The sequence below is a fragment of the Protopterus annectens genome, chromosome 2.part1 (assembly GCF_019279795.1).
Source record: "Protopterus annectens isolate FY-2018-M chromosome 2.part1, PAN1.0, whole genome shotgun sequence".
In the NCBI taxonomy this organism is placed as follows: Eukaryota; Metazoa; Chordata; order Ceratodontiformes; family Protopteridae; genus Protopterus; species Protopterus annectens.
The window spans coordinates 1,093,545,942-1,093,563,002 of NC_056729.1; the positions used below are offsets into that span (position 1 = coordinate 1,093,545,942).

At 36.0% G+C, this 17,061-nt stretch overlaps 1 protein-coding gene across 1 annotated transcript in view; it reads right to left on the bottom strand.

Moving 5' to 3' along the window:
• Positions 1 to 17,061, bottom strand: part of SLC25A27 (solute carrier family 25 member 27) — a 319,725-nt gene that overhangs the window by 239,065 nt on the left and 63,599 nt on the right. The gene's annotated exons all lie outside the window — the stretch shown is intronic.

Genomic DNA, 17,061 nt, shown 5'->3' on the forward strand with positions numbered 1-17,061 from the left:
TTCTTCTTTGAAAAATATATGCCTGTTAGCCTTTGTGTTTCCCTTTTATCTACCACTCTCATTATCCCTAAAAATTACCTGCATAATCTAATAATCCAAAACCCCACTCTTCATGCTACCACATATTTCCTTTAAAATATTTGAAAGAATTATATAGTCTCTGTTTTGAATGACCTTCTCACATGTGTATTCCTGTTTCTCCCCATCCTTAACACAATTCATTAATTCCCCTGAATTAGTCACATTTTTATTCAATTTCTTTTAATTATTACAGTTATTCATTAGTAGTCTTTGCATATTATTTGACAGATATGGTACACCATCTGGATTGATAATGAAATTTGTACATTCTAATACGTGCTTAACTTAGGCAACAAATATAAAGAAATTCTTCAAAAAGTAAAGCCCTTTAACTACTACATGTACTTATATAAGTATTACTGTAATCATTTTCTGTTTTAAAGATCTGTTCACCAGATCCTGGTATAAGCACATCTAAAACCACACCTAATCTGAAAAATTACTGCAATGACTAGGCATAGATCTGGCCATATTTTATCATAATTTCTCAAACTGAAATCTTTGATACACAGTTAAAGAGTGAATGTTTTCAATTTTATTTGCATTCCTTTAACTTATCACTGTAAAGAGAATACATATCAAAAACTATACAAGTTAAACAATGAAAATAAAACAATAAAATTAAAAATAACAAAATATGTGAAAGAAACAAAAACAAACTTGCACAAAGTAAGGTTGTTAAAACTGTATCCATTCAATAAATAAAATATGAGATGGCTAAATTAAGCAGAGTATATTAAAAAAAATTGCACCAGGTGTGGTACATTAGTTATAGGCAAGCTCAAACAAGTACATATTTGTGGGCAAGTGTAATGCCAGAAGGAGCTGGGGAATCTCTCAGCCAAAGAGGTAGCAAGTTCTACATTCAATGATCATGGTTATCACATGCCCAATTTCCAGGAGAATAAAGTCAAAAAGGTGGTACTGCCACCAGCATCACCAGGGAAGTTGAGTTCAGAGAATGGATTGGCCTCTACTATGACAAGGCAAAAGATCCTGGAGATAAATCAAATAAATAAATATCTTTATCTATCTACACATCTATAACAGAATTAATCTATGCACATCAATCTTCATGTTATTTACATTAAGTGATACAACTCCAAAATCACCCTTGCCTTTATTGGTGTTGTTGGTACATGTTCCAGCTTTCAACCTTTTTCCTGCTTCTAACTCTTTTCAAAATAATCAAATCATTATTTCCCTCTCCCTGTCATCTGCATCCAAGCCTTATCATCTATTTTATGTCCTTAACATCATTAACAGATCATAACTCAAGAATCACAAATTGGTTTCAGGAATTTCATTTAACTCCACATTCTTCATAGGTAGTTACTAGACATGCAGTCCATGAGCCAATTGAGGAACACAGCCCACATTTCCAATTGCCCAAAAGCACTGTCTAGTAATCTAGTAAAGCGACTTGCTCAAGATAACAGAATGGCAGATAAAGACTGAGGGAATCAAACCCTGTACCACAGGACATAGCTAATTAATAGCTCATAGCCTTACTTCTCTGCACTAACTGCTCAACTCATTTGTGAATCATTTTCACTGGCATGTGGGTTTGCGAGCATGTTAGTTGCATTATATTTATTTCCACTTGTCCCCACTGATAGTTCTATATATTTCACCATCTTTTTCAAAAATATCTCAACCAAACTATAAACGCTCTTGCTTCTTATATCTAATGCATTTTATGATACAATTTTATAAAAGCTGCAGTTTCTCCACACTGTGAACAACTTTTAACACAGTTTTAGACTTGCTCCAATATCAGTGTTCTTTGTGTGCCACTTATAGTTATTACACTAGAAATATCATCAACTTTCTAAGCTGAAGTATACATTGTTACAGAAATTGCCATACCCCACTTCATAAGTCCCTTTCACCTGTGATCTTCTGCTTCAAGTGAATGGCATGACAAACATTTCCAAAATACTTGCATCTCTTTTTTATAAAATATCTATTCTGAGTTGCATTAACAGATTATCTGTTCACAAGCTTAAATGTACATATGAAATGCTATCAGATCAGTCAGGCTTTAAAAGCAAAGGCTGCTATGATCCATTTCTGCTGGCACAAAACACTTAAAATGTAATCTCATTTAGCCACTTGTTATGCAAATTAAAGCGCAAACATCCTGGGATTTAAATCCTAGAGGCATTATCAGTTTATCTCAAACAGTGTATGTGTACACTAAGAAGTCTTTTTTTTTAACCTCAGGTTATATATTTTTCAAAGTATTACAGTCGAACTCCCGGCCTCTTCTCATTGTGAAGTATTTGCTGCTGCATATGACTTTCACAAAATAATTTGCTTCCTTGTATTCACACTTAAGGCCACTCTCACATCAGAGTGCTGCTCACTTTAAGGAAATCTACAGTCTTTAACTCCTGCATTACTGGAAATCCTTGATACACAACCATGCTTCAACTATTTAAATAAATTGCTTTCATCAAAACATTTTTTCAATTGCCTCTGTCCAAGGTAACATATATTTATCTTCTTGTTCCTCTACACATAATGCCATTACTGTATGTGTAAGCAAGCCCTACTTTGGATAAATCATGAATTTCATTTTTAAACGCATTTTGTTTTCTTTGTAAACACCATTTACTTTAGCTTCTCCATTTCTGAAACATGAGCATCTCTCTTCCTCCACTCAAAGACTAAGGATAAACAATTTTGCTATACTTACATTTACAAAAAAGCCCACAAAAATGGATTTCTTACTTTCACATATATTTACAGAAATCACAAAAACCTTCCCAATTATAACCCAACTGCACATAAATTCATTTACTTATGAAAAAATATAAAAAAGATGACTAAATAAATGACAGATAAAGTTGCATATTGAAATAAAATCTATTTACTGAATTCCTTAAAGTCATCTTTTTCTCTATAACTGTATTGCATAATGGTGGCCTAATGGTTAAGGTGTTTGCCTTACAAACACAAGGTGCACGGTTTGAGTCTCATACTCGCAAGGGCAGTTAGCTTAGTACTAACCTATGAATATGAAATATGAAATTAATATTTCCTAATCAAAATCCACATTAAGGTAAATTCACCTACTTCTGAAAAAATATACACAAACAAGGAAACAATTGCTAGGTAAATATTAAAATAAAATATTTTACCCACTTTTATTTAGGCCAACTTTTACTCTACAACCTTACAGTAATTTTCCTAACAGCCTTAATATTCAATATTTCCTGCCGCCTTAACATCCATATTTCCTTCTATACATGTTTCCTTCTATACATGAAAATGGCTCTATCCCACTGCTTTTTAAATCATTGCCCATATTTCCATATTACCCACATTTTATCATGTTCATGCTTATATTCCTCATATTATTACATTTAAAAATAAATGTTATTCTTTCCCTAAAATCTCACAAACATATGCTCCAAGACTTAGTCTATATCAAAAATGGATTATCAACACCTGAACTTGTTGTTCCTTATCATTATAATTCTTCCTGTTGATAGGATTCAACTTATAATACAGACACAAGAAAAACATAATTTGTTACCAACTCCACCATAAAAGCATATACCCTACCTAAAATACCCATTTTACATCCAAAAAATTAAACACAGTTTTTCTAAAACCTTATCTTAATATTTTCCAGTCATCTAACTTGCTTATATTTTTTGATGTCACTATTCATTGCTTATTTATAAGTTTTTCATTCATATAAGCTATAAACAATATGGTTTCCCTACATTAGACCAACAGCTCGGAAGATCGACACTCAAAACACCGACACCAGAAGAACGAAACCTCAAAAACAAGAAAGTTAACATGCCCGACACACCACAATCCCAACATTAACAAAAACGTTCACTGTTACACACAACACACACACAGATCAAGCACACCAACAACCTAAAAACCTACACTACACATTACACAAAACTATCTGTGCACTAACCTTAACCCAAACCCTAACCCTAAGGTCCATAACTATCGCATACTCATCTTACCCGCTCCCTAACCCTAAGGTCCATAACTAACACACACTCACCTTACTCGCTCCCTAACCCTAAGGTCCCTAACTATCACACACTCACCTTACCCGCACCCTAACCCTAAGTCCCTCACTATCGCACACTTACCTTACCCGCACCCTAACCCTAAGTCCCTCACTATCGCACACTAACCTTACCCGCACCCTAACCCTAAGTCCCTCATTATCGCACACTAACCTTACCCGCACCCTAACCCTAAGTCCCTCACTATCGCACACTTACCTTACCCACATCCTAACCCTAAGTCCCTCACTATCGCACACTTACTGGGTCATGCTCACAAGTTACCCCTGTCGGTATTTTTTGTGTCAGGATTATGACTTGTTGGTCATCTGCTTTGTCGTTCATCTGGCGTCAGTGTTTTGAGTGTCGATCTTCCGTGCTGTCGGCCTAACGTGGGGAACCCAAACAATACATATTTTTTCTCAAAAGACGTCCCTCTTATATTCCTCTTAGCTCTGAAATATTTACTTTTACGTTTATTCAAACCTAACCTTATAAACATGAATAATATTGCCTTCTATATAGAACAACTTCATGCATAGTAACAGCTATCAATATCATATCATCAGAAAAATTCAATAAAACTAGACAATATGTTTTCCCATAAAAATTCTTTTAAACCCACTCAGTTTTCCTTTATTTTAAAAGTTTCATTCATTAATTCAAATACACTCAATGGACACCCTTTTTTCACACCCTTCTTTATCCTTAAACTTATTTCCCAACTGTCTAGTAACCAAATAAATTACCAAATGCCTATATACATCATAAAAACATAAAACACATTTTCATTAAAACCATATTGTTATAAAATATTCCATAATTGTTCATGAGTTACAGAAAGACCACATGGCACTACATTGATATTGACTCTAATATAAAGATCAACTAATTCTTTAATAGTTATTAATAACTGTTTTATATGTTTACCCTTCATCTCATATACCTTCTTCTCCATTAAAGTGTGCACACATTAACTACCCTTAACTATATATTTTTTTTATAAAAAATGTTACAGCCTGACATAAGTAAAGCTACATGGCCCACAATTACTTAGAATTCCTTAAATATCTTTCTACCAAATAAATCAAATCACACTTTCATATTTTTCTCTAGTCCCATTAAAACAATTATTAGACACATAATCACAATTTGCTTTTTATCATTTTCTAACAACTTTTAAAATGAAAACATACACCTTCTCTTATTAGTACTGTATCAAAATTTAATATCTTTAAAAGCTCATTACATTTCTGCATATTTATTTTTTTCTCCAAAATTTTCTCTTCCTTATTTAACTTCCTTACCCTCCAGTTACCAAATCCTTCTACCTACCTTTCTTCTTGCATCCCTTTAACATTCTACTCGACAATACTTATTATCTGTTCATGCTCTATATGTGCTTTCTCATTTTTCTCTCCCAATTCATACATATGACCTTCATCTTTTCCATCATTATACTTAATAAAAGTGATACCTGCTGTTTTTATCCTGTACTACAAACATCTAGTTCATTTCTACCCTTCTACCTTCTTATTTCTTTTAAAAATCTTATAATCTTTTATAACAACCTCTTTTAATTCTTTATCTTTCATACCAATGCTTTGCTTAATACAATTACTATACATTCTCATGTTCTTTATACCATGTATTCTGCATTACAATGTTGTTGTTGTTTTTCTTTCGGCTTTTCCTGGTTAGGGGTCGCCACAGTGGAACTCCGGTCTGCTAATGATTGGCAGTCGATTTTTATGGTGCCGAGGTGCCAGCCCGATGCTCAACCTTCAACGAAGGCACGCCCATTCATGCATGTCTTTCAAATGCCACTCGACCATAGGGAGGACATGCAGACGCCACACAGAAGGCACTCCAGCCGAGAATCGAACGGGAGAGCCTCTTGCTGTGTATTCTGCATTACAATATATATTTGAAATTTATACTTTTTCAACCATCACACTGTTCAAATATCACATGCCAGCCTCATTCCCACATGTTCTTTCCATAAATCCTGTAGTACCGATTTAAATCTGAAAGTAAATATTGTCCATTCCATCTTTTATAACGGGAAACCTACTGCTTGCCAACCTCCAGCTAAGTGACACTCAGAATGTCATACCTGGAAGGTCACTGGATTGGTTTAATTCATATAAGAATCACAGAAGAGAGACATGCAGAGAGTTTCTTTTCCTCACTTTCTCTTTTTTCTCCATGTTTGCGTATTTATGCAACATAAGATTTAGTGTATGCATACCATGCTCAGACATGTAAAGGTTTGTCCCCACATTAGGGTGCAAGTGGGAGGGTTCAGATAGGCTTGCCACCAAAACATATGTATTTCATAACCTTGGAAGTGCCAACATTTTGAGCTGTGATCACCCAAGCCTTACCTTTTTTTAATCACGTCAGTTAAATGAGATGTGATTATTCATTGTAAATCCTCTCTCTGATCTTTACTTGTTTTCACCTCATCCATTTGAAACTAATATAATATATCTAAATAATCAGAAAAATGTCTATGTAATTTATCTTTGTTAACCTCAATTTATCCAAAAATAATAAAAGAAAAACTTTATTTCTATTCTTACTGTACCTCTCAAATACATAGTTCTCTTTTTACAAACACGCATTGTTAAGACTTCTCTCTACATTTCTTCACATCATATCCACTTTCTTTTTTTTCTGAAACAATTATTAAATTCCCCCATGCATGCCAAAGGATAGTATTATATATTTTTGGCATTTGGTTTTAATCCACATTTTTGATGTCTGGTATTTGTATGGTAAAGCCTCTCCTGGGGGATTTTGGTGTCCTTTGGAGAACTAATAATGGTATCAAGTTCACCATCATCAGAAACTTGGTAAGTCATAAGCGCTTAAGATTTGCTTTGACCTCCAAGAAGTAAATGCCAAAGAGGAGTGGCCCAAGGACAAAGCCTGATGGTACATCACTAGTGATAGGCCTTTGTGGAGGAGATAAAGCTATCCACCTTAATTGCTAAGGCTCTGTTTGTGAACCAATTTGGTATTCATTAAGTTATTTCGGAACTGACATTTAGCAGGGAAGGTGTATCCACAATACTGAAGTTTGGCATGTTGTTGAATGCTTTAGCAAGATCTACATATGCAGTGTGTACTGATTTTCCATCAGCTGTTCTTAAAAAGTCAACCAGATTGAGGAGGCAGATCTGTGCTTGAGATAACTAAACCGGCTTGGGTCAAGAGTTTGTAGGTTGCCCATGTCCATATTTACTAATTCCACAATGATACTTTCCATAAGCCATACAGATGAGTCCTCCATTTAAAGTACAACTTCAATGAATTATGTAACATAATCAGTTGAACTCAGACTGTGTAGCACACTTTAAATGTAATTTATCTAGCAGTTTATCAATGCTTATGTCAGTTGTACTACCTGATTTGCTTTACTAATGCCTTTAATGTAGTCCAAATTACCTGGATAATTTAACTGTGCACTCATACAACTGTGCAATTTAAACTAGTAATCCCCGTGGTATAATGAGCTTTGTAAGATGACTAATGTCATTGCAGTTAGTTTGTTTGTTGTTTTAGCTTTATTTCTTCCATTAATTGTCTTCAACCCATCATTCTTTGTTTGGAAGCTGAAAAGCTGTTATGTTAGTCTTTTTTTTCTCTGAACCTACTGATCCATTTACTTTTTTAGGGGCAACAGATCAATGGTGCATTCATTCCTCTTAAGATGACAGTCATGAGCTAAGAATTGCATCATCATTTGTGATAGAGATATGGACTTTATGTTTAGGTCTAGCATTCCCTGCCATGACTCTCCATGCTCAGACCATATGTGGCATAGTCAGGGCTTTACATTACCCCTCTATGGCACAGAACTGGCTAGGCTTTGAAACTGTCTTAAAGGTTGAGAGTGTGACTGCTCTCTCCTATCCAAACCACTAAAGGTGCGATGTTGCCCTTCTTCATGGCCTCAAGAAGTTCAGTCTCTGACTTGCTAGACAGATGGTTTCCAGAAAGCTTTGCATTTGCTACCATTCTGTTATGCGATTTATAGTGAATACACACGTTCCTGTTCTGTATATTTTGCAGTAACATGTCTTCACATTGATGCACGGTATTTTATATATCCTCTCAGTAATCACTCAGTTGCCTACTCCTGACTTTGTAGCAAAAAAGAACTTTAGTCTTGTCTGCATTTTATTGCCCCAGCACTTTTAGAGCACTATGGCATTGCTGTGTACCTAAGCAACCTTCATTTTGTTTGAAAGTAATAAAGTGTATATATCTACACACACACACACACACACACAAAACAACATAATACTTACAAATTGTAGGTCCAGATAAGTGCATGTTCTACCTTTTATGAAACAGAGTCAGGAAATGTGATTTGATAAAAAATGTAGGCTACTTATTGGAAGGGAACAAAAATCTAAAAATGTTCTTTTCTCAACTTTACAACAGAAGTTTTCTCCAGAGACTATTTACAGTTTTGAGCGGGCAAACATAGCATTCTCTTCTGGCTTGTGTTTAAACCAAACAAAATTAAATAAGTATCTTTACTAAAGTTATACCCCCCCCCTTTTCTTTACAGTTAATAGGGGCTGCCTATTGAAATGTCAACACTCATAATGCTGAGCGCCAAAAATCTGGAAAAAAAAAACCCCCAGCAAGGAGTGAATCTTGAGAAATCACTCTTCTCATTAATAAACTTTTTTTGCGGGAGGGGTGCAAGCTCCCCTGCACCCTCCCACTCCCCAAACTTATATATACCAACTCTGAGATTACCATAACTCAAAGAAAACGGAATATTCCAGGAAATGGCCTCTCGACATAGTACATGTAAGTTCAATCTTTCGGCCACTCCTTCTTATTTCGGGACTTGCTCTAGCAGGTTCCGACATTTGAAATGATAACAATTAAGTGGTCTTGAATATTCAGACTTTAGTTTCAAAACCATAGAGGTCTACTTAAAATAGCCAGATGAGTCAAACAAGGAATCAATCCAAATATTAGTTCATTTCTCTCTCTCTCTTTCTCTCTCTCTCTCTCGGTCTCTGCTTGCAGTTCCCTTAGATGAAGTACAGTTACAGCCAGGAATTCTTTTACTTTCTGTCTCATCTTTTGGATTTCTCCATATAATCTGTTATGTTTTATTTCCTTGTCTGAGTCTTCTTCTCCAGTTACATCCTATCTGCCACTGTGCAGTTACTATGAGCTTTTATATAGACTAAATATCGCTACACTATCACTCTCAGCAGCAAAACACACACACACAAAACAAACATAAAAAAAAACTGTCAGGATACACCACAGAATAAAATAAATAAAATAGCCGTAAAAAATCGTTCTTTTTGTTCACTTAAAAACAAGGAACGGATAAGCGCTTTCACATGCACAACGCATGCTTCATCAGCTTTTATATAGGTTCAACCACAAAGTCCACCCTATTGCTAGATAAGTCTGTTAACGTTTCTTGTTATCTAGGCATAGGTGTTCATTAGAATGCTATCTGCATGCTGTCAAATTTTGTGTCAGTCTGTCACATGACCCTACTGTTGCAGTCAAGCTGTAGGCATTGGGATCACTTCCGAATTAGTGTGGAGCAGACCTGTATGATTTATGAAGGCGTCTAATTTTTACTGTGGGGACATTCCATTGTCCTGCCTTCCTCTTCAAGGGAAACTCCCTTGTCCAGCCTTCTTCTTCAAGGGAAACTTTAGCTTCACAAATGCTGTTTGGTCATTTTAGGCTTCCAATTAGACTTCTGTCCTGGCCGAGACCATTCCTTGGACCATCCAGATCTACTCTTTAAATTTCTTTTATATCATGCTCTGCTATGACCATCCAATTGGCTTTGACAACACCCTACAACATTAATGGGCTACCACATTTACAGTAACTCTCTGAGAAACAACTTTTTCCATCCTGCATAAAACCAGAAACATCCTTATTTGCCAGTTGACCTTTTTTCATGGAACTTGGCTTACATGAGTTCACCTATTCACTCTTATTTCAACTTCCCTCTACATTCTTTCCTTTACTTGGTCTCTTCTAAATTAGCACTTTTCCCTCCTAATGCCTCTTCACAAACATCCATCAAGGGGCAAGTCTCTCTTCCTACTTCTTTCTACTGCCACAGTTTAGTTAACTCTTCCTTCCTTTCTTGAAAGTAGGACCCTTGGGCATGCAGCTCTCATTTGTGAAACAACTTTTTTTAACTGCAGGTGCATTTACATTATAAGATAACTTAAAGACAATGCCTTTAAGTTAACAAGTTTCTTTCACTTTGATAATGTTTTTATTCTGGTCTTTTTCCAGTATGTAGCATGAGCTACTGGTGTAGTTTCTTTCCGAGGTTTAGGAATGCTTTCATGCAACGATTTTAAAAGCTGGCTCGAATATGACTTTTCCTTTTCTTTGCGGCTAGCTCCCTAGAGTGACAGGTTAGTCTGAAGTTCAATTTTGAGATTAAACTTAAAAAACTTAGGACACTACAAACTGACAATGCTTATCTGAGAGAATGCTTAAAACATGGTGAAATACCTAAAGGAATGAGAGTCTACAAATTTCCATTTGGGGTTTTGAAAGGGTCCAAGGAGTATTTTGCTCTTGTTGATATGTTCAACAGACATGGCAACGAAATACTCAAATTTATCATTAAACTCAGTAACCAGAGTTTTAAGTTGGTTAAACAAGGAGTCAATGTAGAGAGAGGTAATCACTAACCCAGAACCTGTTTTTGATAATTTGGAGTCTGGGAATTTTCCTCTCAACCCAGGAGGTCAGAGAGACTCAGGAATCAGAGGGGAAGGGGTCAACCATTTGCTTTAACACAGTGCAGAACACAGAGGGGCGGAAGGAACTTCAGTGGACAGGGTTATGTAGCAGGAAACACCCAGAACAGGTAGCTTTGAATTAACACCACAATATTATTGCTATGTATGAAGGAAAGGTTCTCATCCATGATGGTTTTCACATTTTTAAGTATGCCAATTTAGATGTTGATGTCACTTTTTTTTAATCTCTTCAAGAAAGGTTTTAAATTTTTGGCAAGGAACACAGGCAATATTTCAGAAGCTATTGTAGACCTCAAATTATTTACTAGGAAATGTAACCTTTCCTTTTTCCTTTCTTAATAAAAACAAAGAAAGTGGACGCCTTGAAACTACTTTGAAAAAGAAAAGTGTTTTCAACAACCCTTTATACAAAACTTTACTTACTTCTGAAAAAGCCTATGAATGTGACCTTTATTCTGTGGGTCTATATTAGAACATTGAAGTTCACAACTTTGAATGTTCTAATATCGACCCCTATTCAGCGAACGCTGAAAAAGCGAAGCTACAGAAAACAGAATTTTTTCCTAGGGAAAGAATTTGGTTGTCCGTTTCTATCACTTCGCTATTTTCAGCACTGTGGTGGAAAGTTACGGGTCGGGTTCAGGTAAGTGTGCGACTGGGTGAGGGTTAGGTGAGTTAGGGTTAGTGCGCGGGTCAGGTAAGTGTGCGATTGTGTGGAAGTGAGGGTTAGGGCAGGTTAGGGCGTGGGTCAGGTAAGTGCGCAATTGTGTGGACGTGAGTTTTAGGGAGGGGTAAGATGAGTTAGGGGTAGGGTGCGGGTGAGGTGAGTGTGCGATAGTGACAGACCTTAGGGTTAGGGTTAAGGTAAGTGGACAGATAGTGGTGTATGTACAGTTTAGTGTAGGGTTAGATGTAAGATTTTAGGTGTATGTGTATGGATTGCTGTTTGTTTGATGTGTTTGTGTTGTGTGTATGTGTTTCGGAAAAAATTTGCTGCTCTGCATGTTCGATTTTTTCAGCATTCGCTGAATAAGGGTCGATATTAGAACATTCGAAGTTGTGAAACTTCGATGTTCTAATATAGACCCCATTCTGTTTATGGCAAAAGAACTAAACCATTCTCGAATTTGACCCAAGAAGAATGAACACTACTGGATGAACTTATTAGAGACAAATCTATTAGGGTCATGAAATCAGACAAGGTTGGGGGTGTCACGATTACCACTCAAATAGACTATGTTGGTACAATTTTCAACATACTTCAGAATGACACACATTATTGAATGGCATCCAGGAACAAAATTAGTGTAGGCTACAGAAACACTAACTTGTTTTTGGAAAATGCCTTACTTCAAGGCACTATTTCTCCTGAAGTATACAATTTTTTATACATAAAGGACCCTTCACTATTCCACCTGCCTTTGGCATTCCCAAGACTCACAAAAACGTAGCTGACCCATCCAGTAGCCTTATAGTGGCAGCTCAGGGATCTAAGACCTATCTCCTAGCAGTAAGTAGTGACAGAAAATTTAAACCCTTGTTAGCTTATGACCCTAACATCCTGTGCGATTCTTGGGATGTTTTAGTGAAACTGACCCTAGATCTTGTTAAAGAACAAAATAGTTTTCTGACAATGTGATTGACATATTTTTGTGTAGCCCCATTGAGATTAGAGATCTTTGAATAGGCACTTGCAGAACACCAGTTGTTTGATGCCAGTGAGACCAACTTATTAGTGGATTTGATGGATTTAGTGTTGTATGACAACTTCCTATTCTTTGATGGTGAATATTATAAACAGGTCAGTAGTGTGGTGATGGGGGCAGCTTGCACCCCCATTTTTGCCAACTTGGTCATGTCAACCTGGAAAAAACATTATATTATACACTCAAGATACTTCCAACGATGGTCACTTTATGTCAGGTATTTGGATGACATGCTGATGATGTGGAATGGTGACCCTTTACAAGTGGAACCATTTTTGTTCTACATTTCCAACACCTCAGTTTCCTGAAACTTACACACAATTGTAATATTCACGCAACACACTTTTTTAATGTAAATTTCATGGTTGAGAACCGTGAATTTGTGTCAAGTATCTTTAGGAAGGACACATTTTCTAATTCTTACCTGTACTACAACAGTAAGAAAAACTTGGTTAAAGGCCAGTTCATTAGGGCATCCAGGATGACATCCAGGGATGAATTATTCCACAGGGAAATTGATACCATGACCAACATGTTTTTGGACAGGGAATACCCACCAGACTTGCTATATTCAATGAGGAAAGAAGTTGTTGAAAACAGAGGTACAGCCCATTTTAGGCAAATCTGCATTAGTGAAAGGAATAGGTCAGGCCAACGAGTCAAACTCTGAAAATTTTCACCTTGGTATGGTCATAAAATATGACAGAATAAGTGACAAGGTGAAAAAAATATTATTATCAATAATTGGGTAATTTTGAAAACAGATGATCTTTTTAGCCATATGGGCGACAGGCCAACATTTGTATTTAAAGTTCACAACAACATAAAGGAAGTTTTGGAAAGGGGTAAAGAAGTTCCAAGATAGGGCACCACAAAATGTGTCATATGCAGTTACTGTCAATACATTACTGACAAGAGAGAGGTTGTTTTAAACAACTATTGTCAACCTGTTATTACGTTTAAAAGGAGTAACTGCAGCTCAACAGGTTTGGTGTACTTAGCCTTTTGTGACCATTGTTTTTCTTTTTATGTGGGAAAAACTAAGAGAAAGTCAGCCAAGAGGATTTACGAACACTTATATGATATGAGAAAGGGCAATTCAAACAATGCCTTATTTAGACATTCTACAGCTGTGATGGTTTTAAAAAGTTTTTTTTTTTTTTGGCATTTTAGTAATCATCCACCCAATGCCAGGGCAGGACCATGGGAAAAAAGACTAGAATACAGGGAAATCCTTTGGCATCAGAGATTGAACCCTTCACTAAGGCCAGGTTTAAATTACCACATCTCTACACAACCTGTGTTGAGGATGAGGGCAGCAAAACTATGACTGACTTTACAGGTGGTGCCTTTTATGTGGTCTTTACAATTTTTAATAAAATTTTTTGTATGACCAAGGTGGGAATTTAACATTCAGCTTTTACATTTGTGATATTTATTATATATGCTTATTATTTCATTTAAACTTTTTCACATAAACACATGTATGGAGATTCCTATGGTAGGATTGTTTTTTAAAAGTTGTGTTCTTTTTTATGCACTTGTTTCATTTTGAGGTGTCTGCTTCTTTAAGCATTGACAAAAGCTTGTTAATTTAATAATCACCTATTCAATCAAATGTACTATAAATGGAGGGAACTTTGTATTACTCAGATGTTCGGAAGAAGTCCTAGCATATGGATGGAAGTGTTTAACATATTAATTGTGAAGAATAAATTGGTGTTTTTAACTTGACTCAGTATTGGATAAATCACTTATTAACTGTTACAGCCCTGGACAAAGTGGACCTGTTCTTGGTTATTTAGTTTTTTTTAGGTTGCACTGTGGCACACCTTTCTTTTTGGTTTCATGCAGAATTACTTTATTTTAGGACATATCTTGTTAACTGGAACTATTGTTACAGACTTTTTCGGTATTTACTGACAGAGTGCTTCTCTTGATAAGAATTAGTATTTACATATTCAAGTCCTTTCCAAAAGTCACATGCTTGGGTGTTACTAAACTGTTGTGGCACATTTTTGATTTTGTATTATTAGATTTAGGATCTTCTTGCTTAGACATATTCTGGATTTGACAGCCACCCTTGTATATCCTCTGTATCTCATGTTCTGAGTCATTTTTCACAGTCTGACATTTCTCCATCTCTTGTATAACATAACTTCATGATCAAATTTTCTGCTGCTTTAGCTATCATTTTTCCTTTCCAAATTCAGCTTTGCTTTCTCAACCTCTAGAATTTGGTGTGCTAGGGGCATGGATAAGATGGTGAGTTCTTTTAACTCCTTTTTCCTGTCAAGAAAACTACAAAGAACTAATGGTCTCAGAATGAGCCACAAAAAGCCCAGTGTACAGGACAGTACTAAGAAAAGACATACAGCCTATACTAAGTAACATCAGTGAATAATCTGTAAAGATAGACAAATTAGCAAAATGGACAACTTTAAAGAGGAATGTAAAAAAACAAGCTGAAGTGCTGAGTGAATCTCAAACAAAAATCATCACAAATCTCAAGTATAGAAGAGGCAATGTCTGATTCTGATGCAAGATTAATTGAAAATGTGAATAACACTGAATTTCTTCCAAAACATAGCAACTTATTTCGAGGAAAATATAGAAAATAGATCTAGAAGGCATAACATCAGGATTTACGGGATTTCTGAAAAAGAAGAGGGAGACAGTATGATTCAATTCCTTAATACCTGGCTGCCTAAAACTTTGAACCTGCCTGAAGGTTTTTCCTTTGGCATTGAAAGGGCACACAGGTCACTTTCTAACTCATCTTTGAAAACCACCTTCACCAAGGTCAGTGATCGTAAGATTTTTCTCAAGTCATGATAAGGATTTAGTCTTAAAAGCTGCATGGACTAATCTTCCAGTTAAAATGAAAGAACATACTGTAAGCTCTGACAATGACTAATCAACATTAGTGATGTCAAAGAGAAAAGCATGTGTGTCACTTGTTAAAAGCTTAAAGAAAAACAATATTAAAGCACAAATCTTGTTTCCAGCTAAAATAAGGATTCACCTTCCAGAAGGAAAGAAGATTTTTAACACCTTGGAAAATGCAATGGACTTTATACAGAAAAATAAAGTCTAAGAAAAGACTGGAAATGTCAACTATTTTGAAGAGAAATGCAACAAAAGATGGTTGGTTAATAAAAGACAAAAACAGTAAAAAACTGAAGGACAAATGAAAATCAATGTATTTCAAGGTTATGAATTCTGATTAAAGAAGTGAATGAATACTTACAAACAGGTGCTGAATATTAGTTTTTACAAGGTAAATCATATATTTCTGTAATTACTCCAAATGGTTACTAGTTCCCTTTTTAAAATGTTAGGGTTTGAGTCTTTTAGCTATATATGAAATTAAAGCCACTTATTTTCATTCAGAGTTTAAAAGGTTAAACTATTCATTTCATAAAAAGTTAACCATTATTATGATGAAACTTAAGTGAAACACTTTCTGATATCTTGGCATACTTGAGTAATGTTGTTTGTCTTTCAGCTTTTCCCAGTTAGGGGTCGCCACAGCGGAACTCCGGTCCGCTAATGATTGGCAGTAGATTTTCACGAACGCCGAGGTACCAGCTCGACGTTCAACTTTCAACTAAGGCACACCCATTTACGCATGTCTTTCGAACGCCCACCCAACCACAGGGAGGACATGCAGACTCCACACAGAAGGTACTCCCTGCACTCCAGCTGAGAACTGAACGGGAGAACCTCTTGCTGTGAGGCAACAACTCTACCGCTGCACCACCGCGGATGTCCTGCATAGTTGAATAATGCATATAGTTGAGTAATGCACTATTAATATAATGCAAGATGCAACAAATGACACTAAAAGGCAAGTTAAGTTACATTCTGGCTTCTTAAAGTGGCCCCATAGTGTGCTACTGATAGTATACTTGACATGCAACAGCACCAAGAAAGAAATGCTGTGTTACAAAGCATAAAAACATATATAGCTTTTTATAGCATATAAAAGTAACTACTGGAATAATATTAAATAATTAGAGTAACATTCATACTTTTACAAGTTAAACCTGCACCACACATAACTGTCATTCTTTTAATGCAAGTTTACATGTTATGTATCCTTTAAAGATGACAGACTGCTTTAGATTAAACATCTCATACAAGTACTGCTTGCTGAATCATTTTTGAGTGCAATGCCTTTTTAGTGGTTGGGATACTTCAAGATGGGTTTTGTTGTTTTTCTGGTGGTTTAGAGGGGTATGAGGGATTGAGGCCATCTAACCTGGACCAGAACACCAAAGGCAGAGGTGTGCCCATATTCATTAAGGATATACACACCTCCAGGCTAGTTGTGCAGCAAAATGCATCCGATGTTATCCAAGTGCAACTAACTCTGGGCAAAACTGCAATCCAAATTGTAGGTTGCTACAGATCCCCCACCATGCCCCAGGATTC